The sequence below is a fragment of the Ascaphus truei genome, chromosome 7 (assembly GCF_040206685.1).
Source record: "Ascaphus truei isolate aAscTru1 chromosome 7, aAscTru1.hap1, whole genome shotgun sequence".
NCBI classification, from domain to species: Eukaryota; Metazoa; Chordata; class Amphibia; order Anura; family Ascaphidae; genus Ascaphus; species Ascaphus truei.
The window spans coordinates 22278759-22293581 of NC_134489.1; positions in this window are offsets into that span (position 1 = coordinate 22278759).

The following is a 14823-nucleotide window of genomic DNA, read 5'->3' on the forward strand; positions in this document are numbered from 1 at the left end:
AGAAATGTCCATAGGGTTCTACAGTCCTCCTATTGGTTGATGCAGAAAAGAAACAGGGATACTGCTGCTGGCTGACCCCTTGATGTTCCTCCTATTGACAAATATATAAGGGAAAAGACACCATTGCGCAGTATCGGGCACTAGTCTACAATCCTATAGTGCTCCCTGGCAGCACTGGGTTATGTCACAGAATAGCGCTGCCGCCTTGCAGCATTTGGTATAATTGAGCCCTTAATTTTTTCAAATAAATCAATAAATGCTATACACTTCAAAGTGAATAAAGAAATATCATAAGCGTGCATAATACTGTCATAAATATCTTAAACCACTACTGCCACTCAGTGGTGAATAATGGAAGTGACACACCAAAGGATAATTTCAAAGTGAGACTATTACAGTATGTGAAAAAATAACTATATTGGAAAAATATATTGAGTCCTCCACTCAATCTACAATAAGAAGCAGTCCACCGGTTTCTCACATGTATGTTCCAGTGAGATGAGGGGGTGGAGGGCATCAAAAATATATATAAAAAAGGAAACAAGAACAGACCATAAAATAGTATTGCTGGAATAAGTATGGATAAGAAAAATAGAAAATCTCCAAAGGTTATACTGACATTTTAGTGAGTATCAATGGGCATATCACAATCTGTAGACAAAAAATATGCCCAAGCGCAACAATATGTGTATAGGATATAAAATATACAACAATGGTCATATGACACCTGTGAACAATAAATATATGTGATACTGATAATGTATATACTGTAACCACAAATAAAATAAATGTAGTAAATAGTGTGTTATACAAAAGTGTGTAAGTGGTTGTGAAATAATCAAAACACAATGCAAAAAAAGTTAAAAACTTCTCTTAGGAATGGAGGGTCTGCTGCTATACTGGATAGGCTGATGTCAGGACAACGCCAACTAAGTAGATAGAGAAAAAAGAAAGCGCAAAACCCTCATAGTGTAGTATATAAAATGAATTGATTTATAAAAAAGGTAAGATATGCACGAACAGAATAAAAATTTCAAAAAGGCAAGTATGTATAGTAACCAATATCAATGAGATGCTCCCACAGCTGCTGCACAGGATCCTCACAGACTGGATAGTCGTCCGTTCTCTTTAGAAGGCTCCAGTCTAATTCCAGGAGTGCCGTTGGTGTTCACCTCCACATCCCCATTCCTCCAGCATAACCGGACGGCCAGACTAGGTAGCGGTCAGCTACCGAAGAATCGCTTGCTTCATTGAATGTACAGTATTCACCTCGGGAGCAATACGCCTCCACATCATCCAATCGCCTTCAACTCATTCGGTATACTCTTCTGTTAGAGGGAGGGAGGAGAAATAATTACACCGATAGGCTCAGTCATGGGATGACGTCCGATGCGTCACATGCTCCAGCTGATCGTCACCACAGCCACAAGAAAACACACACCAAGGTTTTAGCGTCTCGGTGACTAGATCGTAGTAGTTAGAGGCGGCAAGAAATAAAAGCGTCTCTGTATATATATGGAATACAAATCCAAGGAAGTTCAGGGATAGCTCAAATGAGCACAGAATGCCTAATGACTATCAGGACACTCCAAAGCATTTCATGACAGAGTGTCATACTCCCATGATGCCTTACAGTATATCAGTCAGATGATAGGCTGATTGGTTAAAAAATATATGTTGCAAATGTGTGCATAATTAACATAAAGAGTTTATATACATAAAAAACATAATAATCACATGATATATTAATCAAAAAACTTTGAACTAAGGAAAGAGCCTCCTAAAACATAAGTCATTGATAAACAAATGTATCATAAATCAGAACTATATGGAAAGAGAAGAGAGTGGCAAAAAATAGGGGGGATAACCCCCACAGACGATTAGTATGTTATAAGACATATTATCATAGAGACAGAACAGCATGAGTAGATAGAGGGTTTGTGCGCACAACACGTTCTATTTGATTAACATCAAGATGAAATTTACACACAAATGGGTGCAAGATCATCACCATAAATCCCAATTCAGGGAGATGAAAAATATAACGTTGTAGAGTATAGATCAAAAGTCTACAAACTATACTTGAGGAAAATCCTATAAGAATTTTTTTTTTTTTTTTATTTTTTTTTTTATTTTTTTTTATTTTTTTACAGAGTGTTGACAATACAGTAATGCAGAGTATGGGCCTAATACATCTTTTTTCTTTTTTTTTAACTGAAGGGAAAGAAGAAAGGCTCAACGTCCCCCCTGGCCTTAGTTGGTCCATCGGGGCGGCGTGAGTGTAGAAACAGAAAAAGGGGATGGGGAGGGGAGGGGAGGGGGGGGGGGGGAAGGGGTACGACCAAGACAGGTCTTACTCTCCTACTCCTTGTCGGCTCTTGGCTGTGTCGTGGCATTTTATCTACTTCTGGGTTATTATGGGTGAGTTCGGCATAACAGAGTCATATGGGTTTCCCATGGGTCCCAGATTTTATTAAATGTGAAGGAAGACCTTTTCAGGAAGGCTGACAGTCTTTCCATGTCCTTTACTGTTTGTACTCTTTGTATTATTATTTGTTTTGAGGGAGGAGACACCTTCTTCCAGGCCGCAGCCACCGCACATCTAGCCGCCGTTAGGATGAAGGAGACTAATTTTCTCGTTGGCCGGTCCAGGTAGTCTAAGGGCCTGGCCAACAAGTAGGTCAGCGGGTCAATAGGTATTGTGAGGTCTGTGACCTCCTCTATTAGTTTTTGTGTTGTTTCCCAGAATTTCTGAATTTCCGGACATGACCACCATATGTGGGCCATGTCCCCCTTTTGACCGCAGCCTCTCCAACATAGGTCGGATGCCAGTGGGTAGATTTGATTTATTCTAACTGGAGTAAGATACCAGCGGAACAGTATTTTATATATATTTTCTTTGATTGTAGTACATATGGAAGTTCCTGGAGCATTTTCCCAAATACTTTCCCAGTCCTCTCGGTCTATAACTATATCCAATTCTGCAGCCCAATGCTGCATATAATCATGAGTGGGGGGATCTGTGGCCCTTTCCAGTTCTATACAAATTTGTGTTATTAGACCTCGTTGGTGGCCTGCTTCTCTGCATAGCCGCTCAAATCCTGTGAGAGGGGGAAATTCCAACGTTGGGGACAATGTTTGGATAAAGTGCCGAATTTGTAGGTACTTAAAAACATTTAATCCTACCATTTCATATCTGGTTTGAAGATTTTGATAGCTCAGGAACTTCCCAAAGCTCAGGAGGTCGGCTACCGCCCTGATGTTTTTGGTTTTGAATTGGTCGAATTGCCTGGGCTCACATCCAGGAGGAAATTTTGGATTTTCGTGAATTTGTATTAGTTGAGATTGGGGTGTGGTGAGCTTAAATTTGAGTTTGCATTTCGCCCAGGTCTCCCAGGTGTGTCTCATCGGGCCTAATTTGAATTTGCTATTCTGCATGTCCTCTCTACTCAGTGACCAAAGGCAGGCCGGCAGTGAAGGCGTCCCGGCATATTGTGTCTCTATGTCTAGCCAGCCATATTGGTGTGGGCTCGCGTTCCAGACTACCACCTGTCGCAATTGGGCGGCTAGGTAGTACTTTGTGATGTCCGGGACACCCATTCCTCCTCTCCTCCTTGGAGCCAGGAGGACTGTTCTCGGGACTCTGGGTTTTTTACCCTGCCAAATGAATTGGAAGATTATTTTTTGGATGTTTTTCAATTCTGAGCCAGGGATGTGGACCGGGAGGGTCTGGAAATAGTATAACAATCTAGGGAGAATATTCATTTTAACTGAGATCATCCTCCCGATCCATGATATTTGGTATCCTCCCCATTTCCCTAGGTCTTGCTTTATTTTTTGGAACAACGCCGGATAGTTATGCTGGTACAATGTTTGGTAGGTCCTCGATATCTTGACTCCCAAATATTTGATACAAGAGGAGCTCCAACGGTAGTTAAAATTTAGTTTGAGGAGTTGCACCTCTGGCTCTGGCAAGCTTAGATTCAGGGCTTCTGACTTATCAGTATTTATTTTATATCCCGAGATTTTTCCAAAGTCTCGGAGTTCTTTTTGTAGATTGGGGAGGGAGATTTGAGGATTGGTAAGGGTTAGGATGACATCGTCTGCGAATAGGGATATTTTGTGCTGCCTGTCTCCAATTTCTATTCCCTGGATGTCTCTATTGAGTCTTATAGCCGAGGCCAGTGGCTCTATTGTAAGTGCAAAAAGGAGAGGAGATAGGGGGCATCCCTGTCGAGTTCCGTTGGTAATCTCGAATCTCTGGTTATTGCCCCCTGGTAATTTTATTGTTGCTGACGGGTTTTGATATAATCTACGGACCCCCTCTAGATATGCGTCTTTGAAGCCGAATTTTCGCATAGTTTGGTCCAGGAATTGCCAGTTTATTCTATCGAACGCCTTCTCTGCGTCCAGGCTTAACAGTAGTGCTTTGGTCCCTGTGAGGTGGACATGATCGATAATATCGATTATCTTCCGAGTATTGTCTGAGGCTTGTCTGCCTGCGACAAATCCTACTTGGTCTATGTTGATTAATCTCGGTAAGATGGGGTTCAATCGATTTGCTAATATTTTACTATACAATTTGAGATCACAGTTGAGTAGGGAGATTGGGCGATAGCTTCCACATTGCATCGGGTCTCTACCTTCCTTATGTATTATAGCTAGATTGGCGAGAGACATTGATTGAGGGATTTGGTTCCCTTCCATAAAGTGGTTAAAGGTGTTTAGGAGATGCGTGGAAAGAATGGGCAAGAACCTTTTGTAATAGACGTTGGTGAACCCGTCAGGGCCAGGAGACTTTGTGACCTTCAGCGTTTTGACCGCCTCTTCCAGTTCCTCTTTTGTAATCTTAGAATTGAGGACTGTGTTTTCCTCCTCTGTTAGTGTGGGGAGGTGGCATTTGTCTAGATATTGCTTAATGAGTTCTGGAGCTATTGGCTCCGGTCGCCCATTTTTGGCTCTTAAGTTATAAAGAGCGGTATAATAATTTGTAAATTCTGTTGCGATTTTGTTATCGCTATACTGAATCTCACCAGACCTACTCTTGATCGCCGTTATTTGTGATCTTTTTTGTACCCCTCTTAATTTGCTGGCCAAGAGCCTGTCGGCCTTGTTACCCTTATCATAGTATTGTTGATTGGTCCATTTGAGGGCCTTTTCAACATCCTCCAGCTGAGTTTGCTTAAGTTTTGCTCTGGCTGTTAATAAAGTTTTGTATAGTTTTTTCGAGGGGTTGGTTTTGTGGGCCTGTTCTATTGTTTTAATATTGTCCGTTAGTTCCTTGATTAGGGTTTGGCGGGCTTTTTTCCTGTGGGATCCGATGGAAATGAATTTCCCTCTGATAGCTGCCTTATGGGCTTCCCACAGGATTGCTGGAGAGGAGACTGTTCCTGTGTTGAGAAGGAAATAGTCCTTAAGTGAGGTTCTTATTTCCCTCTCTATTTCGGGATGGTTTAATAGGGAATCGTTCAGTCTCCAAGAGTAATTTGTTGTTTTCTCAAAGGGTATTGAGAGCGTCAGGGTGATTGGGGCATGGTCGGACCACGTGATTGAGCCAATGTCTGATTCAATGGTTGCCGCCATCACGTTTTTGGTGACCAAGAAGTAGTCAATCCGGGAGTAGGTCTGGTGGGGTGCTGAGTAAAAGGTGTAGTCTCGCTGGCCCTGATGTTGGGATCTCCAAGTATCTACTAGGGAGAACTCGCTTAGGATATCCCTGAACCTTTTCCCTGTGATTTGGGAGTGGGTTGTACGGGGGGGACCCTTTGTAGTTGATCTGTCCTCGGTGGGATTTAAGACCATGTTTAGGTCTCCTCCCACTATCATCGACGACAGATATCCTGGGTCAACGCCCTCGAGAACTGATTGTAAGAATTCCGTTTGGTTCTCGTTTGGTGAGTATACATTGATCAGAGCAATAGCCGAGCCCGCTAAAGAGCCATATACCACTAGGAATCTACCCTCTGGGTCCTCTGTCGTTTTGGTATGATTAAATGGGGTGCCCTGCCTGATTAGGACAGCTACACCCCTCTTCTTACTACTAAATGATGCAAAAAAGCATGTTGGGAACACTTTTTTGAATAAATTTGGGGGGTCTTGTGATGTGAAGTGGGTCTCCTGCAGGAATATGATGTCTCCTCCTGATTTTTTTAAGTCCTGTAAGGCTAGTCTGCGCTTTCTATTATTTTGTAACCCTTTGACGTTCAATGACCGAACCTTAATGGGGGCCGTGGTCGTCATTGTGGGTTGTTTGTTTTTTGCTGTGTGGGGTCTTGGGACCTCCTCCTTCCCACTGGGAGGGGTCTTGCATGTGGTTGTTGGGGGTTTGTCGTAGTTAGTTTTTTGTTTTCCCTAGGGGCGGGGTGGGGGCTCTTTAGACTTCGTTTGGAGGGTGGGCAAGGCCTGTCAAGGAGGGGGGAGGGGTGAGGGGGGAGAGGGGGGGGAGGGGGATAGATCTGCTGGGACAGAGCCAGCAGATAAAGAAGAGATAGAATTTGGGCCCTGTCGGGTCCCAACATGTTGCTGCCAGGTCTCAATGTGACCGGCATTTTGGGCAATACGTGCCCTACTGGGGTGGGTCCGGTGCAACAGTGGCTTGTGCGCAACAGGGTGGTCCGGACCTTTTGTTGCTGACGTGATGCGCCTTGCCCCTCTCAACCCTTTTGTTCTAATTCTACGATCTATCCTATAAAACTTTGAGCGGGGACAGGGTTGATAGGGGAGGGAGGGGGGGGGGAGTGGAAAAGTCCTCAGGGGGACTAAAGACGTGTGGGAGGGATGGGTAAACCTTGTTCAGGAACCTTGTGACATTGGTCCTCAATGTTGGGCTCTGAAATAAACAACCATACTGAACCATTTCAATACCCTTGGGTATCTTAAACACTGTAACAACCATTAATGTATAACATTTTCATTTCCCTATCATGCAGTGACGAGCTATTTTGTTCCTGCGAGCTCGCAGGACGGGGCCCTCGCCAGGGGCACTCGGTCAGTGTCGCCCTTGGGCGTTAGGTAGAGCAGGCTTTCTTGCCTCCCTCTTTAAGCTCTGTTGCCAGCCCTCGTGTTTCCTTCTCGGAGTGCTTAGGCTACCTTGTGAGTCGCGTGCGGTGGGGTGGGGGAAGGGCGGGCTCGGGGAAGGGGGGGAGGTAGGGGGGCAGGGGAGGTGGGAGGGAGGGAGGGGGGGAGGTGGTGGGAGGGAGGGGAGGGACAGAATGGTGAGGGAGGGTGGGCAGTGGAGGGAGGAGGGGAGGGGGAAATGGAGAGGAGAGGTGGGTAGGGGGGGGGGAACGGCAATGGGGAGGGGGAAGTGGGGAGGGACGGGGGGAGGTCGCGCGCCACCCATGCGGGTCAAATAGGGACGCTCCCTTCTGTTCGGTTTCATGCTCCGCCTTGGAGGCTTCTCATTGTTCACTCTCTATTGCCCCCCCAGGGGTCGTATCTATTACCCATCTCCTTCTCTGTCAACCTTGTGACCTCCTAGGTGGACACTCTATCGATGGCTTGATGTGGCTTGGGCCCTCTGGTTAGGTCGTGTTGTTTTCTTATAGGCCTTTCGTCAGGACAGGCTGGAGAAGTAGGTGAGGTGGTAAGGGGGGCCTCGGGCGGAAGGGGGAGGGAGGGTGGGGGGGGCGGAAGGGGGAGGGAGGAGAAGGGGAAGGGTGGGGCAGGGAGGGGGGGGAGGAGAGGGGGGGCAGGGGGTGGGGGAGAAGGGGGTGGGGGGGGGAGAAGGGGGTGGGGGGGAGGAGAAGGGGGGGGGTAGGGGGGGAGAAAGGGGGGGGGGATTCTTTTCTCGCTGCTTTTTGGGGGCCGCGTCCCCTCTCTTAGGCTTTTGTGTCGCATGTTTACAACATTGTGTATAATCTGGACTTCGATTCAGGCCAGCTCGAGGGAGGAGTTGGTAATTGGCAGAGGTACATGCATCTTCTTCAGGTAAGGGGGGGGTGGGGGGGGGGGAGGTGCCGGGGGGAGGAGAGGGGAGGGGGGTGGGGAGTAGGGGAGAGGGGAGGGGGGGATAGGTGGGGAGGGGGTGCCTGCATCTTCTTTAATATAGCCTCTCCCTCCTTATACACTGTGAGGTAGGCAGAGCGGTATACATGCTTGTTACATTTTGATAGATCTTCCACATACAGCGAGTCTTAACCTGTCATTTTGTGTGCTTTGCCGTAAGGGGTGGGCCCCGCTGCGGCTCCCAGGCCAGCCCCGGCGTCCACCAGCCTAACACCTTAGGTAGGCTCCCTATCGAATATAGTTTCTTATTGGGTATGAGGGGAAAAAGGGGGGGGGGGAGGAGGGGGAGGGAGTAGGGACATGGGGGGGAGCACGGGAACACAAGGGGGGGCTAGCTCCGGTAGCAGTTGTTGTGCTAGACATGTCTGTGCTCTGGTTTAGTGGCAGGTAGGCCGCCAGTGTGATCAGAATAGGCCCTCAGCTCATTGGCCGTGGGGGTCTGTCAAACCATGCCAGGCGCCTGTCTCTTTAAGAGCTCTGGTTTCGGGGCTTGTGGGGCGCTGTACTCACGATTGCGGGGGGGATCAGTTCTCAGTCTCCGCCTTTCGGCCTTTTACCTCCGCGGGCAACAGCTCCGCTGCCTCCGTCCTTAGGCCTCCAGGGACTCCCCCCCCCCATGGGCAGGAGGGGGATCCGGGAAGTGGCCAAGTGGGGACGCAACACGGGGGGGGGACAGGCGCAACCCCACACGCCCACCGAAACCCCCCCGCCCCGAGGACCGGGCCCGGTAGCTGATCCGGGGAGCCGGGGGGATCCCGGCTGCGTCGGCGGCCATCTTTCATCTGTATAAGAATTTTTTTTAATGAAAATACATGTAAAAACAAAGAACACAGGGGGATCGAACACCAGAGCATGAGGCAGAAACATCAGGACCAGGCTAACAAACGTGGACCCAGAGTATATTTAATTGATGACTGACAGGATATCAATATCCTCATTTAGACCGAGGGGAGACATAGATTTGATGGTATACGTAGATCAAGTAGCTTTCTTTTCTTGCTAGCTCCCTCTCTCTGTCACCACCTCTCCTATTCACAGGTATTATTTCAAGTCCCTTATACTTCAACAAAGTGTGATCTTGATGTTACGTATGCTCACTACAACCTGGACTAGACCGCGGGGCCGAGGTGGGGATGTGTATATACCGCCGCCCTACAACCACTGGGCCAGGTCCGGATAGCCGAGTCAGGGATGTGTAGCCGGGTCAGGGTAGGAGAGTGCAGGTAGGTCAAAGTACTTGCCATGGTCCGGGGTTGGAGAGAGAATAGTCGTGGTCCGTAAGCCGTAGTCGTGGGGTGGAGAGAGCAGAAGTCCAATAACGCGCCAAAGCCCAGGGATGTAGAAGAGACAGGTCAGGTACAGGCAGGGGTCACAACGGAGATCAAGACAGGTTCAGATACAAGCAAGCTCAGACTGCAATGAGCACGGTGCATAAACTAGGATCTATGCTCAGCAACAAGACAGAGGACTGGGTGGATATAAGTAGGGAGATGAACCAATGAGCAGGAGGCAGGAGGGAGTGTATTAGCAGTAAGTAGAGAGCTGATAGGAAGCAGTTACCTTAGATCCAAGTGTTACACAGCTGAGGATGGTCCCGTCATTGCTTCTCAGATGTTGTGCATGCGCGAGGAGCGTGCGGTGTGTGAGGAGCGGGCGGCATGCGGGAGAAGCGCGCTGCGTTCCTTGCTGGAGTTGGGGGCGCACGTCCGGAAGAAACAGCTGACTTGCGGGTGTGCGAGCGGAGGGGGGAGTCCGCGTGCCCCTCCGGCTGATCGGCAGGACGCGCCGTGCGCGATCTTGACAGTACCACCCTCTTCAAGGGAGACCTCCGAACGACCCCGAGACGGCTTTGACGGATATCTTCGGTGGAAGCCTTGAATCAACCTGGGAGTATGTACCTGCTATAAAGGAATACATTCCCGCTCTTCAGGGCCGAATCCCCTCCAATGCACGAGATACTGGAGTCTCCCCCTTGATAGCCTAGAGCTGAGGATAGCCTGAACCTCGAACTCCTGTTGGCCGTCCACTAAGATTGGACGAGGTGTTATGTCATGAGCAGAAGGTTGGGGATCCGGTACGAAAGGTTTCAGGAGTGAAACATGGAATACCAAAGGAATCCTCATTGTCGATGGTAGCTTTAGCCATTCGGCAACCGGGTTGACTTTTTCTAGAATTAAAATAGGTCCGATAAATTTAGGCGCCAGTTTGGGTGAGGCTACTTTGAGGCGAATATTCTTTGTAGATAGCCAGACTCTTTGTCCCGGAAAGTAGGTGGTAATCTCCTGGCGATGACGATCACCCTGTCTCTTTTGTAGAAAGATGGCGTATGTCAATTTTCTTTGAATCCTCTCCCAAGACTTCGGGAGGGATTGGATCTTCTGCGGCGGGAACCCCCGAACTGGGAACTGAGGACAGAAGAGTGGAGGGATGAAAACCAGAATTGATAAAGAAGGGAGATTGATGGGTAGATTGATTGCGCAAGTTGTTGTGTGCGAATTCTGCCCAGGGAAACAGGTCCACCCAATTGTCCTGTGCGTCAGATATGAAGCAGCAGACAAACTGCTCAAGAGATTGGTTCGTTCTCTCCGTTTGTCCGTTGGTCTGTGGGTGATAGCCCGAGGAAAAATGTGATTTGATGCCTAGTTTCAGGCAGAAAGCCCTCCAGAACCTGGAGACGAACTGCGAACCCCGGTCTGAGACGATGACCTGTGGTGTTCCGTGAAAGCTGAAGATGTCCTTTATGAATATTTCGGACAGTCTGGCAGTGCAGGGTAGACCCTTGAGTGGGATAAAATGTGCTTGTTTCGAGAAGCGATCCACTACCACAAGAATAGTCCACCCCCCTCTGGATTTTGGCAGCTCTACAATGAAATCCATTGACAGATGGGTCCCAGGGCACTCCGGAATAGGAAGAGGCTCAAGAAGACCTGGCGGTCTGTTGCGGGGCATCTTGTTCTGGGCGCAGATGACACATGATGACACAAAGTTCTTAATGTCTTTACGCATACCGGGCTACCAGAAGGTGCGTTCCAAGAAGTCGATCGTCCTCCTTGTACCAGGCTGGCCCACTGTCTTAGATGAGTGACCCCACTCCAATACTTGTCTGCTGAAGGCGGGAGGAGTGAACAGGCGTCCCTCTGGAACACTAAGACCCTCAGGAATGCTGCTCTGTGCCTAGTAATGTCTGGCAGTACACTAAAGACGTTGACTGAAAGGATGCAGGCTGGAGGAAGGATAGTCTCCTGGTGATCCTCCAAATAATCCTTCACTAGGAATTGTCGAGAGAGTGCATCAGCTTTTACATTCTTGGAACCGGGAAGGTAAGATATGATAAAATTGAAGCGGGTGAAAACAAGGACCATCGTACCTATTGAGACCCCAAGCGACGCGCACCTTCAATATAGAGTAAATTCTTGTGGTCGGTCAGGATGGTGATGGGTGTCTCTGTACCTTTGAGCAGGTTTCTCCATTCCTCCAACGCCATCTTGATAGCAAGGAGTTCACCATTTCCCACATCGCAGTTCCTCTCAGCGGCAGAGAATTTGAAAAAAAAAAATATGCTCACGGATGAAGCCTGGTCTGAGGCTCTCTCCTCTGAGAAAGTACTGCCCCTGATCCGACATCTGAAGTGTCTACTCCAAGGGTGAAGGGTAGTGCCGGGTCCGGATGTACCAGTATAGGTTTCGGAGATGAAGGCTTTCTTTATCTTTTCAAAAGCTCCAATGGCTTCGGGAGACCACTGGGATCGGACCCCTTTTGGGTAAAGGTCGTAATTAGCAACCGGTAGTAATTAGCAACTCAGAGGAATCTCTGAACAGCCTTGAGGGATAGCGGACGTGGCCAGTCTATGATTGCCTAGACTTTGTCTGGATCCATTGCAAGTCCTGTGTTGGATATGATATATCCCAGGACGGTAGTTGAGGACTGGTGAAACTGGCACTTCCCCAGTTTGGCGAAGAGGTGATTAGCTCGTAGTCTTAGGAGAACTTGTTTCACATGTTCCGGGTGTTCAGAAGAACCTTTGGAAAAAATTAGGATATCGTCCAGATATACGGCCACGTGTTGGTCGAGTAGATCCCTGAAGATCTCATTTACAAAATCTTGGAACACCACGGGTGCGTTGCAAAGGCCAAAGGGCATCACCAAATATTCATAGTGCCCGTCCCAAGTGTTGAAGGCCGTCTTCCACTCGTCCCCCTGATGGATTCTTATCAAATTGTATGCTCCCCGCAGATCTAGTTTAGTGAAGATGGTTGCCCCTTGGAGCCTATCGAACAGTTCTGAGATCAAGGACAGAGGGTAACGTTTTTTAACCGTTATTTTGTTGAGACCCCGGTAAACGATACAAGGCCTGAGCGACCAATCCTTCTTTTTTTACAAAAAATAACACCGCACCAGCGGGTGAGGAGGATTTCCGGATGAAGCCCATCTGAAGATTTTCTTGAATGTACTGTCTCATGGCCTTAGTCTCCGGGAGCAACAAAGGATAAGAGCACCACCTGGGAAGAGTAGCACCAGGCAGAAGGTATATAGGACAGTCGTAGGGACGATGGGGCGGTAGTTCCTCGGCCTGCCCTTTATCAAAGACGTCCTGGAAATCTTTGTACATCTCAGGCAGCTGATTTCCTGGTTCAGGCAGTAGCACTCCAGCTAGACTTTTAAAAGATGGCAGGCACTTACCTTGACACTGGATGTTCCACCAGATTGGCAAGACTCCTGACCAATCAATTAGAGGGCTATGTTGCTGGAGCCAAGGCAGTCCCAGGATTACGTCCACGGAGGGGGTGTGAATGACATCTAATTGTATGCTCTCGGAATGACCTCCATCGGCCTGCAGGGAAAGGGGTAGAGTTTATAGAATGATTAAAGCGGGTTGGAGTGAACAACCATCAATAGCTTCGAGACCTACAGGGCGATCCTTCTCTGTTAGGGGTATTTTGTTCCTCTCTGCAAATCCCTGGTCAATAAAGTTGTCCCCTGACCCGAGTCTAGGAAGGCCCATGTGGCAGTCCGAAAGCTGTCTCTGCAAAGTGTGATGGGGATGTAGACTCTGGATGGAAGTCTGGTAGGAGGAGAAGAGATGGTTCCCAGTGTGGTCCTCCCGGCTATCACTGGGCGGTGGCATTTCCCGGCTTCACAGGGCACGTAGCAACTACTGTTGCTACAGTACAGACATAGTCCGGAGCGGCGTCTATGCTGTATCTCACCAGTGGACAAGCGGGTGAGTCCCAGTTGCATGGGTTCGTCAATGACTGCAAGTGGAAGATTTCAACTTGTAACCGTCTGGGAAAAGAATGTGGGAGTACTTCATTGGCGCTTTCCTCTCTCCATCCTTCTCTCCTGGAGACGTTGGTCCATTCGGATGCAGAGGGCCACCAGGGCTTCCAATCCCGCGGGAAGTTCTAATGCTGTCAGCTCGTCTTTAAGGTTCTCAGACAGCCCTTGCCAGAATGCCGCCCTCAAGGCCTCGTCATTCAAACCGGTCCCGGTGGCAATGATCCGAAACTCAAGAGCGTAGCGAGCCACGGTACGATTCCCCTGTGAGATATTTAAAAGGGCAGGGGCTGCCGTTACCTTCCTGCCGGGTGTATCAGTGGTGAACCGGTCGAAATCAGAGATCAAATCCGGTCTCTGCTCCCAAATCGGTGAAGCCCATGCCAAGGTGTCGTCCGTCAGAAGAGAGATAATGTAAGCTACCTTAGAGCGTTGGGAAGGAAAATGTACAGGTAAAAGTTCAAAGTGAATAGCGCACTGGTTAAGGAACCCCCGACATCCCAGAGGGTCACCCACATAGTGGTTAGGGGTAGGCAAGTGTGGCTCAGAACTTGGGGTCAGGGGAACAGCGACTGGAGCCGGTGCCACAGGTACAATAGTGATCGGATTCAGAGCTGTGACCTTGGTATCTAGGTTCCCTAGAGCACGTTGGAACCTCTTCATACGCTGATTATTCTGATTTAACTCTGCAGTTGTCGGCCCACCTCAGCGGGGTGAGATTTGTTGGGCTGAGCATAATGTCATGGATGCTCACTACAACCTTTACTAGACCGTGGGGCCGAGGTGGGGATGTGTATATACCACCGCCCTACAACCACGGTAGGAGAGTGTAGGTAGGTCAGAGTACTTGCCGTGGTCCGGGGTTGGAATAGTTGTGCTCCGTAAGCCGTGGTCGTGGGGTGGAGAAAGCAGAAGTCCAATAACGCGCCAAAGTCAAGGGATGTAGAAGGGATGTAGCCCCTGAAAAATCAAATATTCCCGGCTTCCGAAAATCGCGTCGCCACGTCGCTTTGTCTCGCTTACTATAAGCACAAGCGCCGGCAACAACGCATTTGTTTTCGGGCGACGTCGCTTCGCCGTCACTATAAGCGGGGCCTTAGAATCAATTAGATATTTTTTAGACGAAGATCTGGAACTCCATGTATCAAATACAGAATTTATTATTGAAAGTGTGTCCTATATTCTGACACATAACTATTTTCTGTTCTTGGATCGGTACTATTTACAATGATGTGGTACCACTATGGGGACACGGTTTGCTCCCAGCTGTAAGGGATCAGGGGGCACGTCCCGCCCGACGTGTTCCTTCCTTACCCTCGGCTGCTGCCTCTGCCGCTTCTCCTACTGTTTCCCGGCCACCTCCGGCTCCCGCAGCCACGTCCACCGCTGCGTCTGTCCCCGACGGTCCCTCCGCTCCCGGGGGTGTCCCAGCCACGTCCTCCGGCGCTCTTCCGGGTCACGCGCATCAGCCCATCGGCATTACAGCGTGCGCGCGGACCCGCGCTTCCTGTGCCCACGCGCTGGTGCCTGACTCCGCCCACG